Source organism: Toxorhynchites rutilus, chromosome 3 (assembly GCF_029784135.1).
Source record: "Toxorhynchites rutilus septentrionalis strain SRP chromosome 3, ASM2978413v1, whole genome shotgun sequence".
Taxonomy (NCBI): Eukaryota; Metazoa; Arthropoda; class Insecta; order Diptera; family Culicidae; genus Toxorhynchites; species Toxorhynchites rutilus.
In genome coordinates, this window is record NC_073746.1 from 330,172,319 (window position 1) to 330,190,709 (window position 18,391).

General features: G+C 41.7%; 1 protein-coding gene across 3 annotated transcripts in view; it reads right to left on the reverse strand.

Moving 5' to 3' along the window:
* The window catches only part of LOC129776197 (peroxidasin), an 89,473-nt gene that overhangs the window by 51,192 nt on the left and 19,890 nt on the right, over window positions 1-18,391 (reverse strand). The window lies entirely within an intron of this gene.

Genomic DNA, 18,391 nt, shown 5'->3' on the forward strand with positions numbered 1-18,391 from the left:
ATTGACAGTTGTTTGGCAGAACAATGCACGCTAAGACAACTTGCAGATGATGGTGTGGTTTCCGTCAGAGGTCCCCATGCCGAAAACTTGCAAAGACCATTGCAAAATTCCCTAGATAACTTGTCTTCTTGGGCAAGGAACTTAGGGATAGAATTCTCGCCGCAGAAAACAGAACTGGTAGTGTTTACTCGAAAGCGGTCCCCAGCCCAATTGCAACTTAAGCTTTTGGGGAGAAACATTACCCAATCATTGACCTTCAAGTACCTTGGTGTCTGGTTTGATTCAAAATGCACTTGGAATACCCACATTACGTATTTGAAGCAAAAATGTCAAAAAAGAGTCAACTTTCTCCGCTCGATTTGCGGCACGTGGTGGGGAGCTCATCCGGGAGATCTCATAACGCTTTATAAAACAACTATTCTATCTATTCTGGAGTATGGCTCTTTCTGCTTTCTCTCAGCAGCTAAAAGTCACCTTCTAAAATTGGAACGAATTCAATATCATTGTCTGCGTATAGCTCTCGGCTGTATGCACTCAACGCATAACATGAGTCTCGAGGTTCTGGCAGGAGTAACTCCTCTACAGAACCGATTCTGGGAACTTTCTCTCAGAATACTGGTGAAATGCGGTATCACGAACACACTTGTGATTGAAAACTTTGATAAAATGCTTCATCTAAATATACAATCTCGGTTTATGAGAATTTATCATCACTATATTTCATCAGATATTTGTCTTCCATCGTTTACTCCAGACCGTGCTCACTTCACCATCAGCAGTTCCTCAATTGAATACGATCTGTCGATGAAACAAGCAATACTTGGGATTTCAGATCAGCTTCGACCAACTTTCATTCCCCGTATTTTTAACCGAAAGTACCAAAAAGTCAATTGCATGAAAAGATACTTCACTGATGGGTCTCGCCTCAATGGATCCACTGGCTTCGGTGTTTTCAATGAAAATTCGAGCGCCTTCCGTAAACTGCGGGAACCTTGTTCCGTTTATGTTGCTGAGCTGGCAGCAATCGACTTCGCATTGGGGATGATCTCCAACAAGCCTGCAGACCATTACTTCATTTTCTCGGATAGTCTCAGTTCGCTTGAGGCTCTCCAGTCGATGAAAACTAGTAGGCACCCATCTTATTTCCTCACAAAAGTGAGACAGCAGATGAGTGCACTGATCGAAAGATCTTATAAGTTAACCTTTGTTTGGGTCCCCTCTCATTGCTCAATTCCTGGCAATGAGAAGGCGGACACTCTCGCAAAGGTGGGTGCCCAGGAAGGTGAATTGTTTGATAGACAGATTTCATACGATGAATTTTTCCAATTACTGCGTCAGAGTTCCCTCTTGAGTTGGCAAACCGATTGGGACACTGGAAGTCTTGGGCAGTGGTTATATTCAATTATTCCAAAGGTTTCTTCGAGAGCGTGGTTCAAAGGTTTGGACTTAAGTCGTGACTTCATTCGTGTAATGAGTAGACTTATGTCCAACCACTACTCGCTAGATGTGCATCTCCACAGAATAAATCTTGTTCAAAGCAACGTCTGTCGGTGTGGAAACGGTTACGATGACATCGATCACGCAGTTTGGCAATGTACGGATAATTACGCAGCCAGAGAGTTCCTTTTGAATGCCCTTGAGGTCCAAGGAAGACAACCCTATGTTCCTGTTAGAGACGTGTTGGGAACTCGCGACATCTGCTATATGCAGTTGATCTATATGTTTGTGAAACGGTCTAGTATAAGTATTTAATGCTTTTGTGTTTTTCTTTTTCGTTATTAGTTTGTTTGTCTTGTCCCCCCATCTCACCGTCGCCCACCCTCGACAGCTAGTCGAACACCAGATGCTATCCCTGGTCATTATGCACAATGCTACAGTGCGTGCGGCAACCCTCGGTTGAAACAACGATACCTCATATCCATATCCCCAACCTGACCCGTCCCACAAAAATGTTGCCCTTTTAACCTCGAGTAAACCGCGAGTATTCGGTCGAATCCTACTAAACATAGAAATTAGTTGAAACTTGGTATAAACAAACCTTGAATTAGCGGCTCCGCAAAGCTTATGCGATTGAGCCTTACAAATAAATGAACTGGATAAAAAAAAAACACACCGTTCACAGTTTTTTTAGAGTGGAATGTACGAAATCTTTGCAACGAGCCTAAACTTGTACGAAAAAAATTGTTTGATCGATGTTACGCGAGATATTGATCACTATAGCCAGCTACCGAGGAAATAATGGATTACTTTTTCCCCAACCTAAGTATTTGGTCGAATATAGTACAGGTCGGACTCGATTATATGTAATCGCAATTTCACTTTCAACGTTAATTTTCGAGTCCAATACATAATCGAATCATAAAAAAGCTATTTTTCTATTAATGTTTGACATTCATACATTAATGAAAAAATTGTTTTCTTGAGATTCGATTATGTATAGGATTTGAAAATAATTGTTGAAAAAAATGGTCGACTATATATAATCGAGTCCGACCTGTATTGTATTGTCTAATTTTCGGTTTCTTTATTATTTGTTTTGGGAGCTTATATCTTTTATATATTTGTACAGAGAAATTCGTAGTTCCTTCATTCAAACGAATAATAAAACCACCACAATGGAAAAAACGCAATAAAAATGCATTGAACGATCTTCGGAACCATAATAATTATGTATACAGATTCTATCAAAAAAGCCAGGACTCGAATAATGGGAAGTCAGTAAGCCCTAACTATTTAGAGTCGAGTGAAACTTTCCTCATTTCACGTTCACCTGTGTGTGGAACTGAATGGGTGCAAATTTAGAAACGCCGGGAAGGATTTCATTTTTCATCCGAGGGAATGACCAAGAAACTCAATAACAATCATTTTTTCATATCCCTTTAGGTAAAATGAGCATCATAAAGCTGATCGAACGAGAGAGGGTATGGCAGACCATGATATCGTTTCCCGTACGCAAAACTTCTTGTTTTTGTAACCAACACTAAAGCACACGTGATAACAGTTTTTTTTCCTCAAGCAGCTTTTAGAGTTTCCCAGCGTCACGGAAAACGGTCGTTCAGGGATGGGATGCGGTAGTAGTTTTCCCAAAATGTAATCATCCTTAGCTTTTGATGGAAAAAGGATTCGGCATTGACAAACCGTGGCAGTTGGTACGTGTTGTGGTCTAATATTATAGAGGTTTTCTTCCAATCGATTCGAAATTCGATAGTTATGGCCAGATGTTCTTATTATAATGGATGGTATCATGAACGCACACGAGTTTCTACTAAGAGCGTCGCATGAGGATGCAGCTCAAGCTCAGAAGCAAGGGACAAACTTTCATTGTTAGTTACTGCTAGTTGTTTCTTAGCTAGACGTGAATTCTTATTCAATTACGCTTGTAATTCGATGTCTTCAAACTTTTTCCGTATCATCACATCGAAGTACCACGTGGAGCGAAAATATTTAATCATATTCATTGTCGATTCTCCTTCGGAATGCAGACAGGTAACTTCGCATACACCAAGCGAAAACAAGAGAAGCGTAGTGGATTGCTGTTGTATCTAATCTAGCAAAATTGTGTCTGTTTCATAATAAAGGTAAACTGGTGGATGTGTTTTTCTGCTCGTTCTGCTCCTTTATCTGTTGGAAAAAGTTCAATGCTTAAAGCTGACTGCATCTAGCGTCAATTTATGAAACAAAGTCTGGAAGGTCGATGTTTAGACAGCCTTGACATGGGTCCTGTTGCAATGGTATAATAACGAGAATTTAGATGCGTTCATAAACGTTATATATTTGACTTTTTTTCTAGATTATGGCCACTACACCTGACGTGTGCTCTTGGTAGCTATTACAAAGAAAGTTCCACCATTCGAACCGATTTTTTTCCTGTGGCGAACCGAAAGAAATAATTCGATGTGTGAACTTTTAATGTACGACACTGTCCCGAGCATTTGATATTTGGTTAACCAGTAGATATTAGTTTCTTGAATAAGTCCTCCAGTAAGAACGAGCAAAAGAAGAGAAAGGCTCACGCACCAAGAAATTTCTTCGAATACTCCTTCGGCATGGTATCAAAACGTTTCATAATTTTCCTATTGCTACTATCGAAACTCGTCATTATAATATAAATTTATTTTCAGACCCAATTTTTGCTCAATATTCTTGATTCACTTGCAAATAACATGTTTCTCCGTTACATGGAATACATTTTTGATACACAAAAGTAAATTTTCATTCATAATTTTTATTTCCGAAGCGCGTTATTCCACCTGAGAGTTTATTTAATTTTTTCGTCGTTTCAAACGAACGGGACACGAAGCTTAATTCTGCAAACGCGAAATTCAATTGGGATAACAACGATGTCATTGTAGAACATATGGGATTTTTTTTTCGAACTTTCTCTCAAAGCTTCCCGAAGATTTCAAAATTTTAATCATTTTTAAGATCAATGTTATGTTAAGTGATCTACGGGCAGAGATGAATACAACGAAATAAAGATCAAATTGGGACCTTTCTCAGGGATTTCGCTCACCAACACAGTCGGCCTTCCAGTTTTATTTATGTAAGGCAGCAAGAGACGGCCGACGAGTAAACGGTGAGAGGCGAATCAAGAGAGAACCCGAAAGCAGTGTACCGCGAGAACCCACAGCAACAGGACGAGTTTTTACGTTGCTCCGCGTGAAAGTCAAGAACAGAAGGAAATCCCGTTACATTTTCAAATATTGTTATTGATCATTTGCCAAATAAAAACAATTACTTTATTACATGGGGGCTCAACCGGGATTTCCCTCATGTTTTGAGCTGATTCGAGTGGAAAATTGCTGAAAGGCGTCATTTTTGTGAAATTTTGCAAATGGCGTCAAGTGCTGGCCAAGATCAAGAGCGGCCTAGCATCAGAGTCTGTGTGATAGTGTGAGAACGGAGAAAAAGTCTCCACAGTTTGCACATTGCGTTGTGGACACGAGACGAGTGTGTTTTTCTGTGTTGGTGATCGGTGAAGACATTTTTCGCTACACCTAACGGGTGAAAGAGAAGTGTCAACATGTTTGTGAGAGAAGTGCTAACGAGGCTGACAAACCCGCAGCTGCGCGAATTTTGCGCCGCGAAGAATTTGCCTGCGACGGGAAAAAAGGAGAAGTTGATTCGACGATTGTTGAGTGTCAGTGGGAGTAGTCAGGAAGGAACGGTACTCCACACCGCGCAGAATATTGTCACTTCAACCCCGACGAAAACAGTAGAGGAAGAAAACACAGATATGTCGTCGAGTGATGATGAAAGTGTGGGAACGCGACGTGCTGCGCGTGCTCCGCAGTTCACGTTCAACGATATTGGTGACTCGCTTGAAAAGTTTTCGGGAGAGCGCACTGACAGAAACGTCCACGACTGGTTAGAAGAGTTTGAGAAAACGAGCGAAAACTTTGGTTGGAGTGAGATGCATAAGTTTGTGTACAGCCGTCGTCTGCTGAGGGGTACGGCGAAGCTGTTTGTTAACAGTTCGAGTGGGTTGAATTGTTGGGTGACGCTGAAAACCGCCCTTGAAGAAGAGTTTGGCGACAAAGTTTCAAGTGCTGAGATCCACGAATTGCTCCGGAACAGGAAGAAGAAGAGTGATGAATCGTTTTTGCAGTATATTTACCAAATGAAAAATATTGCGAAACGAGCCCGTATTGAAGAAGAAGCAGTCTGCGAATACGTGGCGAACGGAGTGAATGACGTTGCGGTAAATAAGGTTTGCCTGTATGGAATGAAAACCATCGCCGAACTGAAAGAGCGAATAAAGCAGTATGAGAAGATGAAGAGCCAAATGCGTGATCAAAGCAACCGAGCATCAAAGAACACAAGTGACCGTGAGAAAGACAAAAAAGAACCAAAGTCGAGTGCAAAAGATTCCACAAACACAAACAACGTTAGTGACAGCGTGCGGTGTTATAATTGTGGAAATCGGGGCCACTACGCGAATGACTGTGACACCAAATCGCGTGGCCCGAAATGTTTCGGTTGTGGAGAACACGGGCATCGAGCCAAAGACTGTGAACGAGAAAAGAAAAAAGCCGAAGTGAACGCTCTCTCCGAGGGCATGCCGGTGTGTGAGATTCGAGTCGCTGGCGCCGCTCTGCGTACACTGTTTGATACAGGGAGCCGATACAATTTGCTGTGTGAAAGTGTGTATGAGAAAATTGGAAAGCCATTATTGCATCGCACGACGATGAGCTTCAGTGGTTTCGGTGCGGCGAAAACACCAGCGCATGGTACGGTGGAGATCGAAGTGTGTGTGGAAGGAGAAAAAATTCCGATGATGACATTTTACGTCGTGCCGCCGGGGTGTATGAAATACGACGCCATCCTCGGCATGAGCGCGCTGAGCTGTGTGGATGTGGATGTGAGCGTAAATGGTGTGAACATAAAGAAGAAAGTTAATGAAGATGACGCCGAAGAGGAGAGTGAAATGATGCAGATTTTGAGTGCGAGCGAGAAACAATCGACGTGGATCACCCGTACGCTGAAACCATCAATGAAATCCTCGCGAATTACAAACCGAGGAGTGGCGGGAAGAGCCGGGTTGAAACGAAGATCATCTTAACCGACGATGAGCCTGTTCACTCGGCACCAAGGCGATTTGCACCGAAGGAGAAGAAAGTGTTGGAAGAAACCATCGACGAGTGGCTGCGAACGGGAATCGTGCGCGAGAGTGTGAGTGAATACGCAAGTCCTGTTACACTTGCACCGAAGAAAAACGGATCGCTGCGCGTGTGTGTCGATTACCGACAGCTAAACCGGAAAATAGTGAAAGACTGCTTCCCTATGCGGAATATTGAGGACCAAATCGATAGACTTAAAAATGCCAAAGTCTTCACCACTCTTGACTTGAAGAATTCTTTCTTCCACGTGCCGGTGGAGGCTTCCAGCCAAAAATACACGAGTTTTGTGACGCATATGGGACAGTATGAGTTTCTGAAGACCCCGTTCGGACTATGTAACAGCCCCGCGAGTTTTGGCCGTTTCGTCTTGGATGTGTTTCGTGATTTGATTAGGCGAGGAAAGCTGATCATTTACGTCGACGACGCGATTATCGCGTCAGACACGCCGGAAGAAAACCTCACTATCCTACGAGAGGTGCTGAGCGTGGCAAGTGAGAACGGACTGCAGTTCAACTGGGGAAAGTCGCAGTTCCTGAAGAGTGAGGTCGAATACTTGGGATACCTAATCAGTGAAGGAAAGTACCGATTGTCTCCCGAAAAGATTCGCGCGGTGAAGAATTTTCGAGTGCCGAGTAATGAGAAAGAACTGCAACGATTTCTGGGACTGACCAGTTATTTTCGAAAGTTCGTGCCCGGTTATGCGGTAATAGCAAGACCGCTAACTGATCTGCTGAAAAAGGACGTGTCATTTATGTTCGGCGAGAAACAACGTGAGAGTTTCGAGCAGCTGAAGGAATGTCTTGTGTCGGATCCGGTGTTGAAGATCTATGACACAGCTGCTGAAACTGAAGTGCACACCGACGCGAGTAAAGAGGGATATGGTGCAGTGTTACTCCAGCGGGATGCAGATGGAAAATTCCATCCCGTTTACTACATGAGCCAGAAGACGAAGAGTGCGGAGAAAAACTACAGTGCTTATCACCTTGAAGTGCTCGCGGTCGTGAATGCAGTGGAACGTTTTCGAGTGTATCTGCTGGGCATACCGTTCAAGATTGTGACCGACTGTGCAGCGTTCCAGCATACACTGAAGGGGAAACATCTTAGTCCAAGGGTGGCTAGATGGGCGTTGGTACTTGAAGAATACACATACACAGTGGAGCATCGACCGGGCAGTCGAATGCAACACGTCGACGCTTTAAGCCGAGCCCCGGTCATGGTGACGACTGGTGACCCGGTGTTGGAGCTGATCAAAAATGCCCAAGGACGCGAAGAGAGACTACGAGTGATCTGCGAGCTGCTCAAGACGCAACAGTTCGAGGATTACATAGTGACAGGTGATCTGCTGATGAAAGTTGTGGATGGGCGCGAAGTGGTAGTCGTTCCTGCGGAGCTACAGAGCGAGGTCATACGGCGTGCTCACGAATGCGGACACTTTGGCGTAAAGAAGCTGGAAGACGTAATCAAGCGCGACTACTACATACCGCACCTCGGTGCCAAAATTAAAAGGCAAATCGAGTGCTGCATAAAGTGCATCCTTGCGGAGAGGAAACGAGGAAAAACTGAAGGACTTCTATCGCCGATCCCAAAAGGCGATGTTCCGTTCGACACGTATCACGTTGATCACGTGGGACCCATGGACGCTACGGAGAAACTCTACAAGTGTCTGTTCGTGGTAGTGGATGGTTTTACAAAGTACGTGTGGATTTACCCTACGAAAACGACGACTGCAGCTGAGGTGATCTAACGTTTGCGGCAACAGAGTGAAACCTTCGGAAACCCTAGGCGTATCGTCAGCGACAAAGGATCGGCCTTTACCTCCCACGATTTTAAGGAGTATTGCGCCGAGCAGAAGGTGGAGCACATCGAGATAACTACAGGTGTTCCCAGGGGAAATGGTCAAGTCGAGCGTGTTAATCAGGTGATCCTGGCCATGCTGACGAAGCTGAGTGTGGACGATAAAACCAAATGGTACAAACACGTCGGCAACATCCAACGCTGGATTAATGCTAGTGTTCATCAAAGTACGAGTGTAACACCGTTTGAAGCTCTCTTCGGTGTACAAATGCGACATGAAGGCGACGTACGACTCGGTGAGATGTTGGAGGAGATCAAGATAGCGCAGTTCGACGACCAGAGACGTGAAATCCGAGAGAAGGCGAGAGCTGCCATTGAAAAGGCGCAGGAAGAGCAGCGTTCGGCGTACAATCTTCGTGCGAAGCTGGCGACGGAGTACAGAGTAGGAGACGTCGTGGCCATCAAGCGTACGCAGTTCGGATCGGGAAAGAAGTACGCGGCGGAGTATCTGGGACCATACAAAGTGGTGGTTGTAAAGCCAAACAACCGTTACAGCGTTGAAAAGGTAAGCGGCGAAGGGCCGAGACAGACGACAACTGCGGCGTGCTACATGAAGAGGTATCGGGTCTGGAGTCCAGATCCCTCTCAGGATGACCGAGATGTAAGGCAGCAAGAGACGGCCGACGAGTAAACGGTGAGAGGCGAATCAAGAGAGAACCCGAAAGCAGTGTACCGCGAGAACCCACAGCAACAGGACGAGTTTTTACGTTGCTCCGCGTGAAAGTCAAGAACAGAAGGAAATCCCGTTACATTTTCAAATATTGTTATTGATCATTTGCCAAATAAAAACAATTACTTTATTACATTTATATAGATCAGTGGTACTCAACCTTTTTTTCTCAGAGGAGCCACAAACTCGGTTAGTCATGGTGTCACCCGCCACAAAAAAAAGAAGAAAGACACTACCGCATTGTAAACGTAGGATTACGAAATTATAGCCGGCGAGAAACCGACATATTCAACAATGAAAATATTTATAAAAAAAATGGTAACAGTGACAATGACTGATGAATGATTGCTTTCATTGAGTCAGGGACGCGAACGTTTCGCGACGCAATAAAACACAAATTTGAGCAGATTTTGAAATCAACTCTCAGAATTAACATGTACTGTTAATTGTTCGCTGTCTAGAGCAGCACTGAAACAATGAACTTACGTAGTAGTCTTAGCAAAATTGAAATTTCAACGCACCACAAACACTCAGAACAGCAACAGAAAATCCTAACCGAACTCAATCGGTTGTGTTGTGGGGTGGTGTCGCAGAATGCAGTTCTCACCGCTGAAAAAAAATCTTCACATCCGGCTTGTAAAACGATGCTATTTGACGTTACCTTTGACCCGGAAACAATGCTTGAAGCTTGAATTCACGAAAATTACCACTAAGTAATTCACTACTTATCAGCCATCATGCTAGCGGCCAGACTCACGACCGAGTGTTATGTTTAGTTTTCCGAATTGACATTTTAAGAGCTAGAGGCGAACATACTGAGAAAGTCTGAGAGTTTGAGGAAGGCTTATAATTCAAAACGTCATCATTACTACACCAATAAATACGCGTACGTGTGATTTTATCTTTCACAATCTCCAAAAAAAAATCGACGCGGTCCAATTGATTATTTCTCTTCTGCATATTTTGTGAAAACAAATTGCATGCCCGTTCAACACAGTAGCGAAATAGAAACTGAGGTTGGCCTGCACACAATCGTGCATAATATTTGTAATGCTTTCACGGCCATCTGGCGACATGCTTCAACCGCTGATCAATCTTGGCCTCGATGGACTTTTAAGCGTGTTTATAGATATTTGTGATTTTAGTAATTTGCTTTCAATGCAGTATTTGAGCTTTGGAAGAAAGTTTTTGTGTCAATACTCACAAACCTCACTCATACTACTTCGTTCAGCCGGAGAAGAGGTATTAACGCTCAAATCCTTACACTCCAAACGTAACGCTCTCGTTTTGAAATTGAAGCTTACACCCCTGTACAAATGCAAAATAATGAAAATCGGCGCGGCGCGTTAACCGAATAAAATTGCACCGCTGTGTGAGATATCTATCTTTCATTCCATTGTATCGAGCAAAACAGCTGTTTGACATCGGCATGGATAAAGACTGATGTCTGCTAACTGGTGCCTCAGAATGTGACTTGAATAATGATGACCATGTCTTCATAGATTATTCGCCTCTAGCCTTGAAAAAGACCGATTTGAAAACTGAACTAAATTCTTGGCCTTAAGAAAAACCATTGAAAAACCTCGCCTTCGTCTGGTCTCTAACTGTATGACTGATGAATCGTGAATGCTGTGAAATAGCTTGTTTATGTATATAAATAAAAATAATTTAGTGTCCATTTCTCACGATTTAACTCGAGAACGGAGCAACGGATTTGAAAGTCAGTATCAGTTTTGACGCGTCGGGTATATATGCCAAAAAAGTCATGAGAATCATTCGGAAAGTTCAAAATTTGGAAAGTAATTTTCTTTAGTATGTGAGAATCATTCGTAAATTTGAAAAATTAGAAAGTCACTTTTTAGAAATTTTTTGTACAGGGTTTTCCATTTCGGGCTTCCGAAAGTATACAGCCCTGCGCTGACAACCGTTTGACATAGCTGTCAACCAAAGCGTCATATCGTTAGTTGAATGTCTGCCATTTTACAATATGGATCGTTTTAGCATCGCACAACGTGTTAATTTTGTTAAAATCCGTAGCGGATATTGTGAAACCTGTGCATCATCGTAATGTGCGTTCGGTCGAAAATATTGCTGCTGTTGCTGCCAGTGTGGAGGATGACCCGAATGTTTGCTCAGCAATTGGGCTTGTCAAACACATCATTGTGGCGAATTTTGCATTTGGACTTGCACCTACATCCATAAAAAGTCCAACTGGTACAAAAATTAGAGCATGGTGACCATGGAATGCGTCGGGCATACGTCGATTGGGTGAACGAACAACAGCAGCAAAATGCTGAATTTTCGCATCAAATTTTCTTCAGCGATGAGGCACATTTCGTGCTCGGTGGCTATGTGAACACCCAAAATTTCCGTATATGGGTCTCAGAAAATCCACACGTGATTGTTGAGAGGCCATTGCATCCGCCAAAAGTCACTGTTTGGTGCGCATTATGGTCTGGTGGAGTCATCGGGCCGTATTTCCTTGAAAATGAGAACGGTGAGACGGTAACTGTGAATGGTGAGCGCTATGGCCGCATGTTAACCGATTTTTTTTTGCGTGTGGATTATGTGTCGAATGAAATTGCATTCTTCAGTTTACTCTTCAGTGCACTCTCCAGTGTACTCCTCAGTGTGGCAGAGTGCGGATCAACGCGCTTCAGTGCTGGACACAGGTTTTCGCACACTACAGCTTCCAAGAGTAAAGAGAGTATAAAAGAGTGTGACCCACTCGCACCAAGATTTCTCCAAACTAGCGCACACTGGCTCATTATATATTCGCCGGTGAAAGGGAAAAACGCTTGGTTTCTCTTTGGCGAGTGATTACTGTGTACTCAGTTCAGGCATGAAACTCGCGCGCGGATGTATAATTTCAGTGAAAGTTCCATCACTGATTGTTACTAGTATGTATAAACATTTTTCCTTAATTCTAATGTTAAAAAGGTATAAGACGGTAACAGGGGTGACATAAGAATAATGTAACAACGATCACACTCAATTTTTAAACCTATTCTTATATCCATTATGTTTTTACATTTCACCTTATTCTATTTCTATTTCACCTTATTTATTAAGGAAAAGAAAAAGGAGAATATAAGGACAATCACACACGAAGATCGATAACTTCTTGGAAAAACATATATTTGGGACATGTAATCAAGGTCTAATCGAGCCAACACATCTCTCACCGGCACAATGCCAATGCTTAAACACTCACTATTTCATACAGTACAACGTGTTATAAATATACACTCGACAAAAAAATTAGAGGATCATTTTAAATTTCCGACTTCGCACTCTGTTCCTCTAATTTTTTTTGTTGAGTGGATACACCTTTTCGTGTAGGGGAAGGGTGGTAAAGACGGACACCCTAAGGAAAAGTAATTTTTTTCGTGAATTTCACAATAAATATATAGTTATCTCACCACAAATTGATAGTCTAGGTCTCTTTTTATCATTTTTTTTTTCAAATCAAAATGTTAGTCTTTTGTCGGTGGAGTGTCCGTCTTACCCGACTTGATTAGTATTTTATTTTCGTCAATATTTCTGGAGTAAAAATGAGAAAACTTCACCGCTGATTCGATAAACTGGAAGAGAAGTGATGATAAAACATTCACGTAACTTAAGATAGCCCAAAAAATTAATCGATAATTATGAGAACCTTATTTTCTGCAGACGAAAATTTACATCGAGCTGCTCTTGGCAGATTACTTTTTTGTTTTTATGTAAGAATTATAAGAGAAGGCCAGCTAGGTGTAGACAGTATGTGCCAAAGGTATTGATACACTGTATTGCAAGATCATTAAAATCTATATCTATAAAAATGGATTTCTGTCTGTCTGTCTGTCTGACTCTTATGGACTCGGGAACTACTGAACCGATCAACATAAAAGTTGGTATGTAGGGGAGAAGGTTCTTATGATAGTTCAAACCCCTCCCCCCTCTCTAAGGGGGGGCTGCCATACGAATAGAACACAAATTTCTGCATTACTCGAGAATTAATCGAGAAAACGAAACCGAATTTGATGTGTGGCGGCTTTAAGGTGCAAAAAATGTTTCTATTGTGGTAAGACACTCCTCCCCCTCTCTAAGGGAGGGCTGCCATACAAAAAAAAAACACAAATTTCTGCGTTACTCGAGAATTGATGAAGCAAACGAAACCAAATTTGGCATGTAGAGGTTTTAGGGTGCAATTAATGTTTCTATGGTGGTTAGACACTCCATCCATCTCTCTGAGGCGAGGCTGCCATACAAATGAAATACAAATTTATGCATAACTCGAGAACTAATCAAGCAAATGAAGCAACATTTGAGATGTGAGAGTTTTTGGGTACGAAAAATGTTTCTATGATGGTATAACACCACTCCTTCCTCTAGAATGGAGAAGGGATCCCATAAAAATAATACACATATTTCAACAAAACATGACAATTGAAAATTTTCGGAAAACTGAAGGAAAATGGAAATTGTTCGTGACTAATTGCACATCCCAACTGCCAATCCAAGCGAATGCACTGATCAGCTGTACGGGGTCAATGACAGTTCAGTGAACACAAACAAGCGGTACGATCAGCTGGTTCACACAACGGCTTTACCAAGGCGTTATACTATAGGTGGACCGCAATGTCAAAATTGCTGTTCGGCCATTGCTCGTGAAAAAACAAATTTGTTTACAAAGCAAATCATATCTTTTGGTGACAAATGCATTCGTTGGCAAAATAGCTGCTCGCGCTTCACTGTAGGCAGTAATTTTCTGGATTTTTTTGTATAACAATTTCTCATAATTGCTTCTACTTTTTCAGATATCTACAATCAGCGGTCGAATTAAAAACAGTGCAGAAGGATGTTTTGAGTATATTTTACCTTCTAGCCGCGCAATCAATGCTTTTCTTTCCAAGCAAGCAGCGTTTTTCGTATGTGGTTTTATTGAGCATTTAAAAGAAAGTGTTATTTTTTTTTGTTTTATCACCAGGGCAAAAGCATGAAATAGAATCGTACGTGGTACGAATTTATCGGCACAATCTGATCAAGGACGGAGGCATCATCAAACGGAAACTACGCGAAAAACTTTTCGAAGAGATAAAACTGCGCCGCAACACTCGTGTGAAAATGGACGAGTTGGGCTGGGTGCTGATGAACCACAATTTGATAACACGTAATGAGCCAATCCAACAGCATGCCAATGGTAATCGACCAAATAATTTTAAATTGAACATGGAGCGGTTGCGAAACCTACTGGAGCAGCAAGAACAGAACAATCACGCTGGTAGGTCGGTTTGATATATTTATTCCGCTAAAGAATGATTATATTTGTTGATTTTTCAGAGTTGACTTCCAAAAAGCAAAACAAATCCCTGCGTATGCTGGATGCAATTTTACAAAACGACAAAGTTTTGAAGGAAATTAAAGAGATGGTAGCGGCGAATCGACTTCTATCGGAAATTCGTTATGTGACTACGGTGGAACGTATGCTGAAACACAATTTGGACCCCTCTTTGCGCTGCTGCTTTGTATGCCGAGAGTATTTCCGCACTGCCGATGAGTGTACCAGTCATTTCGAAAAATTGCACGGTGAGAAATTTCTTATTGTTGCGGCGGTGGATCGATTTCAGACTAGTCAAAAGTTCAACGTTCTACATCACTACAATGCCCTTAATCCGGTGACAATATGCACGATTTGCAACGTATACCACACAGCCCTAATAAAAAAAACAAGAAAAGACGGGTCTAATATTTTACAATAAAGTCTACAATCTACCACTTTCCACGAAAATCGGAAAACCACTATATCGGTTAGACATGGAATGGCTGATACATATAAGGCGGAAAAAATGTTTAACTTTGGAATTCAACATCCTATATTTCCTCGTACCATTAAGTTCATGGCGCATTTGATGTCGGTCATCGTAACTGCTTCTATGGAAATGACGTGAGCAGAAAAGTGTGGTAAACAATGTCCGGGTTATTTTTCGTTATGAGAACCTTGTTTCCACATCCTTTTACTGCACAATAATACGGCATCTGAAGTAAATAAAATATTCACAATATAATTTTGGCATGATAGAGAACCACAAGATGAACGATTATCTGTGGAGGAGTTGGACAACAGATTTCTTAGACTTATAGCACTTTTATCACACTCACAAGCTAATCAAATCCTCACTGTCCCCCAAAAATATTGAATAATATATAATTTTTTTTCCCAAAATATATATTTTATTAAGGCACGTAGCTTGACGGGTCCGGGAGTCCAATATTTGAACAATTTTTGTCTTACAACTATGTTAGTAATATGTAACCGATTACTCGCGGTTGGCTCGAGGTTAGTATTACAAAGATCTCATAATTGGGATGTTGCAGTCTCCAGTACTATGTATGTGTGGCCGACACGGGATACTTCCTATTGGAGTATAACTGACCATTGATCAGCGACGCCCCCCTAGTCTGTACCTCATATCAATCGTGGTGCGTCTCTCTTGACTCGAGGAATCCAGGGTAGAATGGTCACTGGACGGTACAATCTTCAGCTCGTGTAGAGTTGCCATGAGCGGTACAATCTTTGGCTCTTGTTGAATGATCAGTGGCCTTCGACCTGTGTATCTGTAAAGAGTATGTGTATGTTTAATTACATTACATGGAGCGGTTATAATATATAATATAAATACCTTATTGCAGCTATAGTACACTATTTTTCACGAATATATATTTGTTTATTTCTTCATTCAGTTGTTTTCCTCAGCGAGTTGATATGAAACCATAACCACACAACCAAACAAAAAGTAAATAATTCAGAAAGCTACGTCTCGCTACTCGTCTCAGGTATTGTCATGAAAGTGTCAAGAACGAAACACCTATAGTTTAGCATCTTGGGCTTTACTACAAGCGCAAGAGAGGGAGAAGCCGTATGACTGATACAATCACCGCTCACTCCTGTACGGTTAGGAATATGGAAGAACGATGGGAAAGATACTGGAGAAACTCACCACAGCCGATCGGAAACAACGATAACAAAGGATGTGTGTGGAGAAAATGCTATTCTGCGGAGAAGGTTCAGTCGAAGATCGTTCACCACGGGATAATAATATATATGTGGAATACTATGTCGATTATTGTTAAATTGTGAAAGTAAATTGTATTATTGTGAAACGTGAAATGTAATATATGTAGTTCCTTAATTTATTAAATGAAGTTCAACCAGCATTGTGTATTTATGTTTACGTAGAAGAAACTTTGATGTTTGTGCTGGTCGTTTTGTCATCTAGTGTTTGTTGTCGACACTGCATTCTAATGCAGTTGGTGATTTAGTGTTTTCGCCGATGGCAATTGGGTGGGGAAAGGATTTCCCCAGCAGTGTTGGGTGCTGGACATTGTGGGCTATCGAAGTGGACCAGCCACCCAACAGAAATATTCAAAAAATTCAATTCGCATTTGTTCTAGAATTACATATTGACAAGCGTTGTTAGTTCATTTGATGTTTGCGCTAACGAAATTGATCTTCGTTCGAAAGTGTCAATGGATTTTATTGTGATAAAACGCACTTCTATATCGTCTTCTATCTATTTAAATAAAAATGGATCACCGAATGCAAAAATCGAGAGAAAGAATTATCCGATTTAGGGCTGTCTTTATTCTATAATATTTTCTGTATCAAACATTTATGTTATGTAACGGAGAAACATGTTATTTGCAAGCGGTTGAAAAATCTTGAACGAGAATTGTGTCTGAAAATAATCTGATAGTACTAGGATTTTTATAGTAAAAGGTAAATTTAAAGATTTTTAGAAGATCAATCAATGAACTGTTCTGCAATTGGACTCATGAACGTGCGCTTAGTAAGAAAACGTGGATGTGATAACTAAAAGTAAAATTTGAGCGGGACGAAGTTAGCCGGGTCAGCTAGTTTAAAATAAAAATGTCATTTATCAATCAAACAGGGGTGTCAGTCTTTCCTAACCTGTCCGTCTTTCCCGACTTTCCCATATATATTGATTTTCGAAATCAATATTAAAAGTTTTGAATCTTTTGAATTTTAAATGAGTTATTTAATACGTTGTCCCCTATGTACTACAAAGGGCGTTATAATATATATGGTTTCCCCTATTTGTGCAGAAAAAAATCCTTCAAAGTATACTCCATCTGCAACTACAACTATCGCCCGCCCTTTGAGCAATTCATGGATTCCTTGCCTGCAAATGTTCTGGTATCGTGAGTCAATCCAATTATCAAGACAAACGATGATGTTTTCATAAGAATTGAATTGCTCTCCCATGAGATCTGATTGCATCGTCGGAACCTAACCATATGGTGGGTGGTGCGTGGTTCGGGTTCACTTGGTTTAAATATGTTTTCACGAAATTAGTGATATGCGGAAATGTATTTACCATGCCCATTCTGATCTCTATCTTTTAATAGCTTTTTCCACATTTTAAATATTGCTGCAAATTTTGAGTATCTTTGAATCCTGTCTTCAGTCAATAATTCTTCCATTTTAGTGTTTGTGGTAGGATTTCGTCTTTATTAAAAGTTAAAAGTGGGCCGCGCCACGAAAAAAAATCCAATTTTATGCACTTATTGCGTTGAATGACAGGGAACCATCTTCCATACGTCCCCCACCATAGAGGTGAGTTCAGACATAAAGTACATCTCGCACACCAAGTTCCCTAAGAATGTGCTCCATCAAGGAAAGGGGATGTCAAGATCGTTCGGGACTTACGGTGAACAGGGAGATTTATAGCACAAAGTGCCTGCCGGAAGTTGCCTCCTTCTTCCATTGCCGCCTTCATCAACCGGGCGAGGATGTGGTGTTTTGGCCGGACACGGCTTCCGCCCCTTTAGAAATCCGCCAACCCTCCGAACGTCTCCCAGCTGCGTGCTATCGAGAATTTGTGGGTGAACCTGAAGCGGAGGGTTTGCATGAGAAAGTGTCTGAGTAGAAAAAGTATGTGCGGTGGTCGTAGGTGGTATTACGATCAGAAGAGTAGAAGGGAACCTCGATTATCGAACTCTGGTATCAAAACTTGCTCAAAGTCTGTTTGCTGTGGATATCGAAAATGAAAGTTAGTGAAGAGTATCGGTCAATGCAGATAGGTCCTTTTTGAAAGTAACGTGAGATTTCTCTAACGCTGGCGGCTGCGAAAGGGGATCAAGCTGTATCTAGTATGTCCAGTATCCTTTCAGTTTCTCGTCGTTTTTTCCGCTTTAGCTCTGAATCGTCTTTCAACGTTCGCGTTCGCGAAGTAATTTTGTCTCT